The sequence below is a fragment of the Emys orbicularis genome, chromosome 10 (assembly GCF_028017835.1).
Source record: "Emys orbicularis isolate rEmyOrb1 chromosome 10, rEmyOrb1.hap1, whole genome shotgun sequence".
NCBI lineage: Eukaryota > Metazoa > Chordata > Testudines > Emydidae > Emys > Emys orbicularis.
In genome coordinates, this window is record NC_088692.1 from 26,410,864 (window position 1) to 26,426,084 (window position 15,221).

Consider the following 15,221-nt stretch of genomic DNA (forward strand, 5'->3'; position numbering starts at 1 on the left):
GAAACAATCAAAGGTTTATTTGAGATCTCAAAGTGGTGCAAGGAGACAGGCAAGTCTCAAATCGAGCACACCAGAACAAAATATTTTCTCTCTTCTTATACTTTACAACTAAGCCCTCCCTTCTCTCCCCCTGTACCACCCCCCCACTCCCCCTCCCTTCTCTACCGAAGACATGTTTATACATTTAAGCCGTTAAATCATTCTAGGGCTATAAATCTAGCCTGTTAGTAACATTCCTCTAAACAATCATTTGGTTCTATTTACCCTTAGTTTACCACCCCTCCTCCAGCTAGAAACATGCAAACCTCATCATTATTGCTTAGGACCTGGTTATAAACAAGGTCGTAATAGGTAACTGGTTATTTACACATTCCAATTCCTGTCCTTGGCTCTTGAGCTCGATTAGAGTTAAATATGGAAGGACAGAGTTTAAACATGGAAGAACTCTGGTTCATATATATATATGCCTAATAACCCCAACACCAGCAACATCCACATGGACCAATTAATGCACAACAGATTAGTGTGCTTTCAAAGTCACACACCTGCAGTGCACGTTGCCCCACTGTGTAGACAAACCCTTATTAGTTTCCTACAAGAGTGATAAGGGGCTCAGAGGATGAGGTAGCCTAGTAATTAATGCATCCAACTTGCAGCTCTTTGCCCCTTTGTCTGGACAGTAGCAATATTTGTGCCTGACCTTAAGCCAGGAATCTTCAGCGGCCATGGCAGCCAGCCCTTTACCCTTTTAGGGTGTGGTAGGGGGACCTGGGCCCTCCCTCTCCACTGTGTCCCACCTCAGGGCCCTGTGGGAAGCAACACAGGCACGGTTGTCCCTATAGAAAGTCCAAATTAATCTCCCTACCACAATTTCCCTTCAGTTTGGGGTGTGACCCTTATAGTCCAAACAGTCTCCCAAACCCCCCCCCCCCCCGCCGCCCCCCAAAAGTCCAAAGGTGCAAGGCCCTGCATGATCTGCTGGTTCTCAAAGAAAGCCGTATTTAAAGAAGGCATTGCCTGTGGGCCTTACCTGCTCTCCCCTCTCAGGCTCAACCTGCAGGAAACCAGTCAGAAGAATGGCTCCTCTCTCTTGCAGGTTGTCTACCACCCTTCACCTTGGCTTCTGAGTTCCCTTTTAATCAGCTCCTCCAGTCATGGCATGTTCTGCAGGTCCAGAGGCTGGGGCTACATAGGCCAAGTATTGTCTTTTAACCTGTTCAGACAGTGTGAGGTTTTTGTACCTCATCATAAGGCCCCATGAAGGTCCTTGGAATTACATGCATCTGGTAGCAGGAAAATCAGGTCAAAGAACTGTCAGTTACAGCAGACTTAACCTTGACCTGATTTTGACAGCTGTGCCTGTGACTGGTCCTTGAGAATCCCTTATGCCTTATAGGGTTGCCAGGCATCTGGTTTTCAACCGGAACTCCTGCTGACCAAGCCATTAAAAGTCCTCCTGCATCCTAACTCCCTCCCTGAGCCCGTACCCCAACCCCCTGCCCCATCCCTGAGCCCCCTCCTATACCCCAAACCCGGCATCCCCAGCCCCACCGCAGAGCCCTCACCCCCAACTGGAGCCTTCACCCCCTCCCACACTCTGAACCCCTCGGCCCCAGCCCAGAGCCCCCTCCTACACCCCAATCCCTCATCCCTGGCCCCACCCCACAGCCCACACCCTGAGCCCTCACCCCCTCCCACACCCAGCACCCCTCATTTCTGGCCCCACCCCAAAGCCCTCACCCCCTTCTGCACTCCAAACTCCTGCCCCAGCCCGGTGAAAGTGAGTGAGGGTGGGGGAGAGCGAGTGGACAGAGGGAGGGGGGATGGAGTGAGCAGGTGGCAGGGCCTCAGAGATGGGGCGGGGCATGGTGAGGCCTTGGAGAAGGGAGTGGGGCAAGGGTGTTCGGTTTTGTGCGATTAGAAAGTTGGCAACCCTAACACCTTAGCTGCCTCAGTTCCTTATATGTCTCTTATAAGGGTTGTCTTGGGATAGGCAGGGAGGGGAAAGGTTATGAGGATTAATGAGTTAATGTTGGTAAAGCACTCCGAAATTGCAAAGCATTCATTTATAGACTTTTTCTGACTTTCATCACCATACTAGTTGAGCCCTCCTATAAATACTATCAGCAGTGCTGACTTTCTAATGTGCTGTGGGGTGCTCAAACCCGGCTTTGCCCCAGTCCCCATCCCCACTCCACCCCTTCCCCGCAGCTCCCACCCTGCCTCTTCCCACCCCTGTTTCACCCCCACCCTGCCCCCACCCTGTTCTGCTCCTTCCCCCAAGCGTGCCCGGTTCCCCCCCCGTCGCTCCCCCACAGCGTCTCCTGCCATGGAACAGCTGATTGTGGCAGGTGGGAGGTGCTGGGAGGGAGGAGGAGGTACTGATTGGTGGGGCTGCCAGGGAGCAGGAGGTGCTGGGTGGGAAAGGGAGTTGGCTGCTGGAGGGGGGCTCAGCACCCACCATTTTTTTCCTGTAGGTGCTCCAGCCCTGGAGCACCCATTGAGTCGGCGACTATGAATACTATGGATTATCAGGAACTTTAGGCTGTGGAACTCTTAAGGTCCACAACGTACAGTTGTAAGGGAAGAGAAGGGGGGAGGGATAGCTCACTGCAGGGGGAGGGATAGCTCAGTGGTTTGAGCATTAGCCTGCTAAACCCAGGGTTGTGAGTTCAATCCTTTAGGGGGCCACTTGGGGATCTGGGGCAAAATCAGTACTTGGTCCTGCTAGTGAAGGCAGGGGGCTGGACTCAATGACCTTTCAAGGTCCCTTCCAGTTCTAGGAGATGGGATATTTCAATTTCAGAAATATCCAGCCTTTCACATCCATTATTGTAATTACTGTTATAAATTATTTTGGGTCAGCATCAGAGAAAAGTGCTTTGAAGATTTTTTTCTTCCTTTCATCTGCCTCTCATGAAAAGACCAGAATATTATTTTGACTCGTGGGGTGCTATGCAGCCTCTTAAGTTATTACAGAAGCCTCTCTATGCTAGCATAGTCCCTGCTGCTGCAAAGTGCTAAAACCATTCATAGAAGCAAAGCAGGTCATGTTCATTACGAAATCTTATCAATTCACAATAGAGAAAAACAACCCAAAAACTACATCAGTAAATGTCACTAACAGTGTATCTAAAAAGTTAAATACTATTACTTTACACAAAGATGTTTTTAAACCAAAGTGCAAATTATATAACAATTAATTAGTGTTGGAACTTCTGTCCCAGGGAGTCTGAAGAAGAATGAAATTATCAGGCCTCTGCATGTTATTTACCCAGTAAGCATTATAGGCCAAATCTTGTGGGTGGCAGAGGGGTCTCCAAGGAACCGGAGTTGCATTGTGCAGAGGTCCAGCTGTGGAGAGGCTCTGCATATGAGGGCTCTTTTTGTGGAACAGGATTCCACAGTAGCTCTCTGTGTCTCTGCCCAGGAATGCTTTGGGGACAAGATAGGCCATGGATGGGAAGTGGTAGGGCACTGGGCCCAGCTGCTTGATGTTGGCCTAAGTCCCCTGCAGAGGGAGAGTAGAGGATGCTAATGACGTTTCAGGGGACAGCTATTTCAGAGTGGCACTGCCAGTGATTTTAAAATTAGGCAGAACTTTTATAGAAATTAATCCTATTTAGTGGACAGGAAAAGACCAGACTGTGCATCTGCCAAATCTGGAGCTAGGAAAATAGAAGCCATACCTAATGCTTACATCTCAGAGCCTTTCATCCACAGTTTCCAGGAGACCGATTCCTAACTAAGCTGCTGCACCCTCTCATAGAATTCCCAGCAGCAATCATAGCTCAAATCAAAAACGATAGTGATGGGATATGTAAGGGTAAAGCAGAAAACTGGGAGACCGCTGGTGTGCAGACATGGCATTAGGGAATGGAGGCACAAGCAGGCACTGCTTCCAAGCTTGATAGATAAAGTGCAGGCACCTGTCTCAGCTTGATAGATAACGTGCTACCCCTCTCCCTTCCCTTCTCCTTGTTAGGGGATCGATAAGCTTGAAGCTGCATAAGGATCTAAAGAATACCTTTTGGGTAAAGCAGTGTTATCTCCCCCTCCCTTCCTTTCCCAGCTACACAAACGAGCTTGGGGTCATGGCCACTTCCTCCCTTCCCTGCAAACTGCTGATCCAGGGAATTTGTGGCGGCAATTATTGTAAAGAAATGTATCTTCAAAGTAAAAGTTATCTGTAGACTATGTTAATGCTGTAAACAGTAATCAGGGGTGGGGATTATTATATTCAGTATATAGTTATTAATATTCATTGTATGGGCGTTCATATTACTTAATAAGAGTTTTGGGGGTGTTGTAGTAATTGTAAATATTTACATAGTAACTTAGATTAAAAGAGTGTGCTGTAACTAATTCAGTATTTACTCGACAATTGGGTCGAGGGGAACAAGTATCGCAGTAAAGAAGCCCAAATTCGCCTCTGGGTCAACCTGCTCATTCTCTAACATTTGGCGCCATGAACAGGATACCAGGGGAGAGTCGTGCCTGATCACCACGTCTCGCCATGGATTCAATGAGTAAGTTGAACAGGCCCTTTACTGCAACCCCGGTTAAGGAGTTTATTAATAAAGTGGTGGGGAGATGGGGGGGTCCTTATGCGGCCACCCGTTGGGACTGTCAGGATTGGCCATCCATCCAGGGGTGGGTGGAAGCTGCTCTGGCATCCAAATGCTCCCAGGATAAGAAAAAGGCTGTTTTGTTGCAGGCTTTGTGTGAGAGTCTGTCAGGTTTATGGGAGGAGGTTACGAGTCTTAAAAGCAAAGTCTGCAGCAAATTGCTGAGGAACAGTGCATGGTAAATCATCACAGTGTGCTGGCAGTCAGAATGGCTGAAAATTGTGTGGATGATTTTAATCGCCTTAAGTCTGAGAACCTGGCCCTGAAGGGTCAATTACCCACCCTCAGCACCTCCTGCACCCTTAGCCCCTTCTGTCCCCTCAGCCCCTCCTGATTATGAAGACCCCGATTCTCTAATAAAACCCATCTATCCCGTCATGACACGAACTATGGTCAGGATGGAACAGGAGAATCAGGCTGCTAGAAACGAGGTGGCAGAGCTCTTGTGCTGGTCTGGTGGCTCTGAATGCTGAGGACGGTGGTGGTCCTACTATCCGGCAAGAGGTTACCATCACATCAATGTTGGACGGGGATAGGGAAAGCCTGTACAGAGAATTGGGCCCCACCCCAAGAACGGAACATGTTCCTGCGATGGCTAGAGTGGGTGGAAAGCCGGCTAAACTGGTATACCAGAAATGATTTGGTTTTAGCCTGGGAGACGCTTTTGGGTCCCATGGCAGTGGTTGTAGGCCTCCAGAACAAGGGTTTCCAAACAATTGTCCTGGACACGGCCTGGATTCTCTTCGGGGTATATTCCCAAACAGCGGGCTTGGTTAAATTAGCCCCTATACCGGGGGAACACCCGCACGCTGTTATTCCCTGCATCCAAGTCTGGAATAGTATATTTGGTGACCTCGGGGATGAATGGCTATTACCCTCTGGGAACAGTGGGGGAACAGCCCTTCTCGATGCTTGGCTTCAATGCCTAAGTCCCCCACTCTGTGATTGGCTGGAGTTACAGGCAGGACCCTTCCAGGCTGACAACCTGCCTGCATTAGTGGAAAGGGCCTCTGTGTATACACGACAGACTATGGCCTGGGACACCCCTGCATCTCAAAATGGACCCACCGGTAAGGATACCTCCACCCAGATCTGGCACTTGGAGGAGCATCTTGATGTCCTCCTCAGGGAGCGCAGGCCAAAGCCCCAAAGGTTGCAGCCCAGTCCCCTAACTTCCTTGGGCTCTAAGGCCAGCCCTGTAGCAAGGAAAGGAAACTGGTCCTGCCTCAGTTGCCAAGCCAATAATTTTACCCGAAGGGAGACATGCTTTAAATGCGGGCATGCGCGGGCCCCTGCTGTGGCAGCCATTGACTAGGGGAGCCCTCAGGCCAGTCCACGGAGCTGGTCTCTCTCCGTGGATCAGTTCAGCTGCCTGGTAATCTGGGGGCGGCTGAATGGTGGGCCTGAAGTGACATATCTTTTGGATTCTGGATTGATCTTATATCTGGTACATGGTCCTGCCTGGGAACGGGGCCAACAAATATCACTTGGAGGCACTATGGGAGGCCAAAATTGGGGAACTGAACAGGATGGGATATTCTTGCCATTCGAGGGAGAGCCTTTTGATTCCACTCCCTGGGTTCTTGGCCCCAATATCCAGCTCAATATCATGGGGTACCAGTTTAAAGCCCAGTTCATTGACCTGTGTAACTGCCAACTGTGGTCCATCCCTAATGGGCACGGCCAGGTGATCACCCATGGAGTTGGTAAGCAGTGTGGCGAAAGGACCAAAGCCGGGAATCATTCTCTCGGGTTGGGAGGACCTGCCGGGATGGGCAATGGACAGCCTGGATGCTGGGCAGCTCCAAATTTTAGTGAGTATTGAGGGGGGAGCTCCTCCAGCAGTTAATCAGTACCCCATCCCTGGAGTGGCTATCCAGGATCTCTCCATTACGATGGAAATCCTAGAGCAGTGGGGGCTTATTAAACCCGCCTCCTCCTGCGCTAATGCCCCCGTATGGCCCGTACGTAAACCAGATGGGTCTTGGAGGCTAACCATTGATTACCGGGAACTAAACTATGTCACCCCCTCCTCGCCCCACTGGTGGCATGTCTGCCCGAAATGATCACCCAAATTCAGTCAGGGGACCAGTGGTTTTCTGTGCTAGATGTTTCCAACGGATTCTGGTCCATTCCTCTGGCCCAGGAAAGCCGGTGGAAGACTGCCTTTACTTGGCAGGGGTCTCAATTCCAATGGCGGGTTCTGCCCCAAGATTACAACAATACCCCCACCCTGTTTCACCGGGAGCTCAAGCGGGTTCTGGATGCATTGGGACCCGTAAGTCAGCGATGTATTCAGTATGTGGATGACATCCTCATCCTGGGACGGGAAAAGGAAGAGGTAGCTGCAGCTACCCGGAAAATAATCAAGAGTCTTGGGGAAGCAGGACTAAAGCTGAATGGGAAAAAGGCTCAGCTGGTCCAACCCTCAGTAATCTTCCGAGGGGTAACCATTGAGTCGGGTAGCCAGTCTGTTGATTCAAGTCAGGCAGCAGTAATCACCCAGCTGCCCCGTCCCACTGATGCTGGGGCTCTAGCTTCATTTATTGGACTAACTGGGTTCTGCCGAGAATTTATTCCTCGGTGCAGCACCCTGCTGCGACCCCTGCAAGCTCTGCTCCGCTCTCCGAATTGGGAGTGGGCACCGGACTGTGAAAGAGCCTTCATGGCGCTGAAACAGCATATTACCTCTGCCCCTGGTCTGGCCAGCCCCGACCCCGAGAAACCCTTCATTCTGTACCCAGAAGTCTTTGGGGAGGAAATTGGAGTAGTGGCTTGTCAGCAGACAGGGTCGGATCTGTGACCGGTAGCATTTGCTTCCCGGCGACTGTCAGCTGTAGAAAGCAAGTACAGTCCCTGTGAAAGAATGGTGCTAGCTTGTTACTGAGCATTGCAAAAGGTAAAGTACTTAATCGGGGGGGGGGGGGGGGGGAAGGGGAGGTCATTCTGTGAACATTTCATACTCCAGGCAAACTGGTTTGTTCTGGTGACCTGCTAAGAGGGGGTGTAACTGATACTCAAATTGGTCGGTGGGCAATTGCTTTGGAAAACAGCCAAGTTGAACAAAAGTAGCTAAAAGATCCAGAGCGTCGGGTTGCTGGACTGCTAATCAAGGATACACCCCATACCTGCATGATCCCGGAGTCATAGAATCATAGAATATCAGGGTTGGAAGGGACCTCATGAGGTCATCTAGTCCAACCCCCTGCTCAAAGCAGGACCAATCCCCAACTAAATCATCCCAGCCAGAGCTTCATCAAGCCTGACCTTAAAAACCTCTAAGGAAGGAGATTCCACCACCTCCCTAGGTAACCCATTCCAGTGCATCACCACCCTCCTAGTGAAAAAGTTTTTCCTAATATCCAACCTAAAACTCCCCCACTGCAACTTGAGACCATTACTCCTTGTTCTGTCATCTGGTACCACTGAGAACAGTCTAGCTCCATCCTCTTTGGAACCCCCTTTCAGGTAGTTGAAAGCAGCTATCAAATCTCCCCTCATTGTTCTCTTCTGCAGACTAAATAATCCCAGTTCCCCCAGCCTCTCCTCATAAGTCATGTGCTCCAGCCCCCTAATCATTTTTGTTGCCCTCCGCTGGACTCTTTCCAATTTTTCCACATCCTTCTTGTAGTGTGGGGCCCAAAACTGGACACAGTACTCCGGATGAGGCCTCACCAATGCCGAATAGAGGGAAATGATCACGTCCCTCAATCTGCTGGCAATGCCCCTACTTATACAGCCCAAAATGCCATTAGCCTTCTTGGCAACAAGGGCACACTGTTTGACTCATATCCAGCTTCTCGTCCACTGTAACCCCTAGGTCCTTTTCTGCAGAACTGCTGCCTAGCCATTCGGTCCCTAGTCTGGAGCAGTGCATGGGATTCTTCTGTCCTAAGTGCAGGACTCTGCACTTGTCCTTGTTGAACCTCATCAGATTTCTTTTGGCCCAATCCTCTAATTTGTCTAGGTCCCTCTGTATCCTATCCCTGCCCTCCAGGGTATCTACCACTCCTTCTAGTTTTGTGTCATCCGCAAACTTGCTGAGGGTGCAGTCCACGCCATCCTCCAGATCATTAATGAAGATATTGAACAAAACTGGCCCCAGGACCGACCCTTGTGGCACTCTGCTTGATACCAGCTGCCAACTAGACATGGGGCCATTGATATTGGCTGCCAACTAGATATGGAGCCATTGATCACTACCCGTTGAGCCCGATGATCTAGCCAGCTTTCTGTCCACCTTATAGTCCATTCATCCAGCCCATACTTCTTTAACTTGATGGCAAGAATACTGTGGGAGACCATATCAAAAGCTTTGCTAAAGTCAAGGAATAACATGTCCACTGCTTTCCCCTCATCCACAGAGCCAGTTATCTCGTCATAGAAGGCAGTTAGGTTAGTCAGGCATGACTTGTCCTTGGTGAATCCATGCTGACTGTTCCTGATCACTTTCCTCTCCTCTAAGTGCTCCAGAATTGATTCCTTGAGGACTCCCCTGAGTCCTCTGAGGTTACAAGTTGGTTCCGGGCCCTTTCCTCCGATCAGGTCAAAAACGGGGATGAGCTCTGGTTTATTGATGGTAGTTGCCACCTTATCCCTGCTGGCAAGCGGGTTACGGGTATCGGAATAGTCAGCCCCCGACAAAGCTGGTCCTACTCCCTTTTGGGGGGAAGTGCACAGTGGGCTGAACTGAGTGCCCTATGGGTCTTGCTTCACTTATGGGAAGACTTTGCTTTCACAGGACAAAGGATAATAGTCCTGGATAGTGAATATGTATTCCGGGGGGCTACCAAGTTATAGGGTGGTGGGCCTCCCGTGAATGGTAGGATACCTCGGGAACCCCCATATGACATCACAATCTGTGGAAAGCAATCTACGATAAAGTTCATAATCCAGTCCTCATGGTTAAGGTAAAAGCTCATCGGAGGACAAGTATCAGGGGGTAGCCGTGTTAGTCTGTATCTACAGAAACAACAAGGAGTCTGGTGGCACCTTAAAGACTAACAGATTTATTTGGGCATAAGCTTTCGTGGGTAAAAACCTCACTTCTTCAGATGCATCGGAGGACAGAATCTGGAGCAGCAGGAAATGCACAGGCAGATGCAGCGGCTAAAGCTGCAGCACAGCCGCTCTCAGCCCAATACCAGCCAGCTGCCCCTTTGGAAACACCCAATGGCAGCCGTCTGCACCCGGAACCAAGTGGAGTGGGCTGCTGCCTTTGAGCGAGAGCAGCGGGACTGGGAACGTCCTACTTCTCCAGGTCTCCGACAGGAGAAAGGGCTGTAGGTCAAGGAGAAGGAGGGCCAATTGGTTCCCTACATACCCCTTCGGTGGAGGGACACCTTGCTGCTATGGGTACATGGCTCTAAGGTGGGCGGACACCCAAGAGAGGAAGAAATGATGGGTATGGTAAGCCGCCTGGGCTGGTGGCCTTCATGGAAAGGGGATGTTAAAGCCTGGCTAGCCGCATGTCTAGAGTGTGCTCGACACCAGCCAGCCCCAGTTGGTCACAAAGGAAAGCTCGTGGAGCGACCCTTAACTGGTCCCTGGGAAAGAATACAGATGGACTATGTGGGCCTCCTTCCCCGCGCTAAAGCTGGGTATTGGTTCATGCTGGCAGTAGTAGAGGCATTCAGTAAATGGGTGGAAGCCTTCCCTACTCAGGACCAAACCACCAAAACCACTGCCTCACTGCTTGTTACCTAGGTCTTTGTACGCTGGGGGGTTCCCCAGATCATGGATTCGGATCGAGGGCCAGCATTTCACAGTTCCCTATTGTGGCACCTTGGTGAACTGCTGGATGTGGAGCGGCAACTCCACATCCCCTACCACTCTCAAGCGTTGGGCAAGTGGAGTGCATGAATCGCACCATAAAGGAAGCGCTTCGGAAGGGTGCCAATCTGGGAGGCACCAATTGGGCTGAGCTCTTGCCTTTTACTTTAATGCGTATCCAAGCCCGGCCTGCCAAAGCCACAGGCTTCAGTCCTCATGAACTGCTAACAGGCAGACCAATCGGTGGGAAAGCCTGCTCACACCCCCGCCAATGGAACAGGTTGTGCAGGCGAACATGGAGGATTGGATCCTCCAACTTCAGGAGCAAATCCGAATATTACACATGAAGGCTGCCCAATCAGAAGGCAAGGCTAAGGCCAAAGCCAAGGCCTGGTACGATCTTCCACACAATCCCCTGGATCAAATACGAATGGGGATGTTGGTAATCTATCGTGCTCACGGTTCCCACCCCTTCCTGGTGCCTCGGTGGGAGGGCCCTTATCTGGTAGCTCACATGATTCATCTGTCTCTGGTGTGCTTATCCCATGAGGGTCAGCACTGGTGGGCTCATGTCTCTCAGGTAAAGCGCTATAATGCCTTAACCAAATGCCAAAAGGAATGAAGTGATTCTGTTTTTCAGGACTATGGCCATTCCTGTGGCTATTTCCCATGGCTGCCTGGGTCGGGTTTGATCAGCCTCGTTATCCAGCCCCTGATCTGGTGGATATTGGAATGCAACAGGAACCAAAGTACTACACCCCAGAGCAAGTCCGACAGTGGCCCTGGTATCGAAGGCAAACAATTCCTTGGTGGCAGGGAGGAGCTTGTGGTTCAACAGGCTGTGGTACTGCATACTACTGGGGGGTTATTCCCTATGCTCACCAATGTAGATTTGGAGAGGTGGGATTAGGGTGTGAGGCCTTACCCGAAGCAGCCGAAGTGGTCAGTGACCTTAGGCCTACACCCTTTGTGCTACCACACACTATGGCCCATGGGACACGCACGGATACCCCATATCAATCCACTCTCCCCTCCCCTAACCCACCATCTACTGACCCTGACACCCTCAGTGCCTGGTGCCAAGCATACTTGCAAAATGGATGCGGCCCGACCAATCGCTTTGTCCAGTGGTTTAATAATGGCTCCTTACAAGCATCCGAATATAAGTTCAGCAAGGTGGATGCTTAAGGTGGGAGGAATGGGTGGTCACTTAGGTCACTTTGTACAAACCAGTCAGACAATTGTTTATGTAGGAGTGTGTACCTTTCTCTCCTCGTTAACCCTGCGGAGAAATGATTCGGCTCTCTGGGGAACGTGGACATCGGATGGAAATCTCACCCCCCTCTGGATTCCTCTAAATTCTTCAGGCATGGCACCCCCTTTTATTGGACATGTCATGCCGCCCCCTTTTGGACCAAGGGAAAATGCACTCTAATTAAACCTCTTCCCCTCCCTACTCCTCCACCTCCCTCCAAATTGTCTGTAACACACCTATCCCCATGGTGGTCTACCCCCATCCAAAAACCTGTGGTTCTTAATGCATCAGGTTTACAAATATCTATCACTCTGTTCCCCACTGACTGGTACCTCAGTAATACATTTGCTAACTGTTCTTGGTTTACCAAAGTAGGTGAAAGAATGGTGCTATGGGCAATTACAAACTCGGTAGAAAAGAACACCCTAAAACAGCAAGCTCTCACCCACTACCTATGGGAAGGTTGGAACTCGCTGCAGGAAGCTGACTCAGTGGCTCGAATTCAACACCTGGAACATGTCCTGGGGTATTGGACGGGGGGTGGGGTGGGGGATTACTGCAGGGGTCTGCACTTAGCTCAACTGACCGTCTGTTGGGAAATGTCATTCTAACTCTTGAGAATATTACAGAATCCCTTATGAGTGAACTGGTGAACAGTGTAAAAACTATTTTGTGGGGAGAAGCATGTGGCCAGGTTCAACAAACCCTCACCAAACATCTTGTAAACCTCTTGCAGGATGCCTGCCGGGGTTATGGCTGTCTGGATTAGAGGGGACCAATGTAGCAAATCAATTAAAGGTGTATTGGCCCTTTAGAGCCACCTGGTAGACAACTTGGGGGACTGTACACTGGGACGGTGTACCCTTACTGCCAGGGGAGTGGCTGGAGGAAAATGGACCTCGGCCACCCTTTTACAGCCGGGGCTTGGGAGTGGGTTCAAATGGAAATGGTCCCAAGAACCCGTTTGGCAGGTGCTAATGGAAAATGACACACGGTTTCTGATGGAGTCCGAGGTGTATTATCCATGCATAGGCTTAGTGTGGGTGGGACAGGGAAATGCATGGGAGGGATGGCCGCAGGAACTGCCACCCCTGCAGTGCACAGAACCCATACCCCCTCAGCATTGGGTACAACAGGGAAATAAAATTTGCTGGGAGGGATTGGCCATGCTTAATGGCCAGGTTTTGGAGGGTGGAAAGTATGTGGAGCAGGTGGGATTTGGACCAGGAACCTTTTCCTTGCAGCTGGGAAACTCCACTTATCAAATTCATATACCAGCCATGCATCGACTTAATGTAACTGGACACCCAACGATACCCACTAATTGGACTATGGTGGTACCGGAAACCACCTGGATGAACTGGAACCATTTAATACAGTTGCTCAGGCAACTCCAGTTCGAGCATCGCCGAACGCAGGTTTTGGAAGCCCAAGCCCTTCGAGGAATGAATGCCTTCCGACTGGCTACTGAACTGCCTGCTGATTGTACTTGGACTGATGTGGCCTGTGCCCTTCGGACAGGCCTAATGGACACTCATTCGCTACTTGGTCATATTACCCATGTTGTAGGGATGTTATTCATACTAATTGTATTATTAATTGTAGTCATGGGGTGCTTAAAATGATGTGCTGCCTTAGCCACTCCCCGGAAGCCATACTTGTAGATTCAGCGGCTTACACCCTTTTGTGACCCGCCTTCTCTCTCTCCCCGTAGCATGACTGGTGGACCAAGGTATCAGGCTAACTGGAGCCAGGGCCTCCAGCCCAAGTGCCCCGCCGTTCAGTGTGTGGGAAGGAGGGGCGCGTGGGCCCTTCTTTGAAGAGAATAGGGAATGTTGGTATATGTAAGGGTTAAGCAGAAAACTGGGAGACCGCTGGTGTGCAGACATGGCATTAGGGAATGGAGGCACGAGCAGGCACTGCTTCTAAGCTTGATAGAAAGTGCAGGCACTTTTCTCAGCTTGATAGATAATGTGCTACCCCTCTCCCTTCCCTTCTCCTTGTTAGGGGATTGATAAGCTTGAAGCTGCATAAGGAATGTGGGGATCTAAAGAATACCTTTTGGGTAAAGCAGTGTTATCTCCCCCTCCCTTCCTTTCCCAGCTACACAAACGAGCTTGGGGTCATGGCCACTTCCTCCCTTCCCTGCAAACTGCTGATCCAGGGAATTTGTGGCGGCAATTATTGTAAAGAAATGTATCTTCAAAGTAAAAGTTATCTGTAGACTATGTTAATGCTGTAAACAGTAATCAGGGGCGGAGATTATTATATTCAGTATATAGTTATTAATATTCATTGTATGGGCGTTCATATTACTTAAAAAGGGTTTTGGGGGTGTTGTAGTAATTGTAAATATTTACATACTAATTTAGATAAAAAGAGTGGTGTTGTAACTAATTCAGTGCTTACTCGACAATTGGGTTGAGGGGAACAAGTATCGCAGTAAAGAAGCCTGTCTACTCAAATCCGCCTCTGGGTCAACCTGCTCATTCTCTAATGGATAGCGTGTCCTATATCTAGCTGACATTTTCATTGTGTAACTCATTTCACAGTTTCTCTCTCTCTCTCTCTCTCTCTCTCTCTGCAGGTACTGTACATTACTGCCAGGGATGCAAGCAGAAGCATGATGAGAATTCAAACAGTTTTTAGTTTTAATTGATAAAATCTCTCATCCACAAACTGCTGATTTCTTTTCTTACATCTCATTTCTTCCTCTCCCCTCACCTTGTCCCCCCCACCCCCGCCACTGTGTATCAATCACATCCTGCTAAATAACAGTATTATAGTTCCTGTGGAATTAATGTGCCATAACTTAATTACTGAATATATTCTACAATTTAATTTTAAAAAGTGAATGTATAAGTGGTGTGAGTTGCCTAACAGACAGGCCTGCTGAAGACCGAAGCCCTCTGTTTATAAAACATGGGGTTGGGGGGCACCCCATTGCTAGGCTCTGTGGGGTAGGGGCTGTGAGGTGTCTGGGCTGGGGGGAACCCTTCAGTGTCATACTAGGAGCTCATGTTCAGCTGATTATCCACCATGACTCCCAAATCATTTTCAGAGTTACTGCTTCCCACGATAGTGTCGCCCATCCTGTAAGTATGGCCAACATACTTTGTGCCTAGATATATACATTTAGCTATATTAAAACACATATTGTTTGCTTGCACCCATCTTACCAAGCTATCCAGATTGCTCTGTATCAGTTTCCTGTCCTGTTCATTATTTACCATTCCCTCAATTTTTGTGCCATCTGCAAACTTTATCAGTGATGACTTTATGTTTTCTTCCAGGTCATTGATAAAACAGTGTTAAATAGCGTAAGGCCAAGAACTGATCCCTATAGGACTCCACTGGAAACATACCTGCTTGATGATGATTCACTATTATAGTTTGAGACCTGTCAGTTAGCCAATTGTTAATCCATTTGATATTCTAGTGTTCATTTTTTTAATTAAAATATTATATGATACTAAGTTAAATACCTTACAGAAGTCTAAGTATATTATATCAATATTATTACCTTTATCAACCAAACTTCTAACCTCATCAAGTAGTTTGATAGG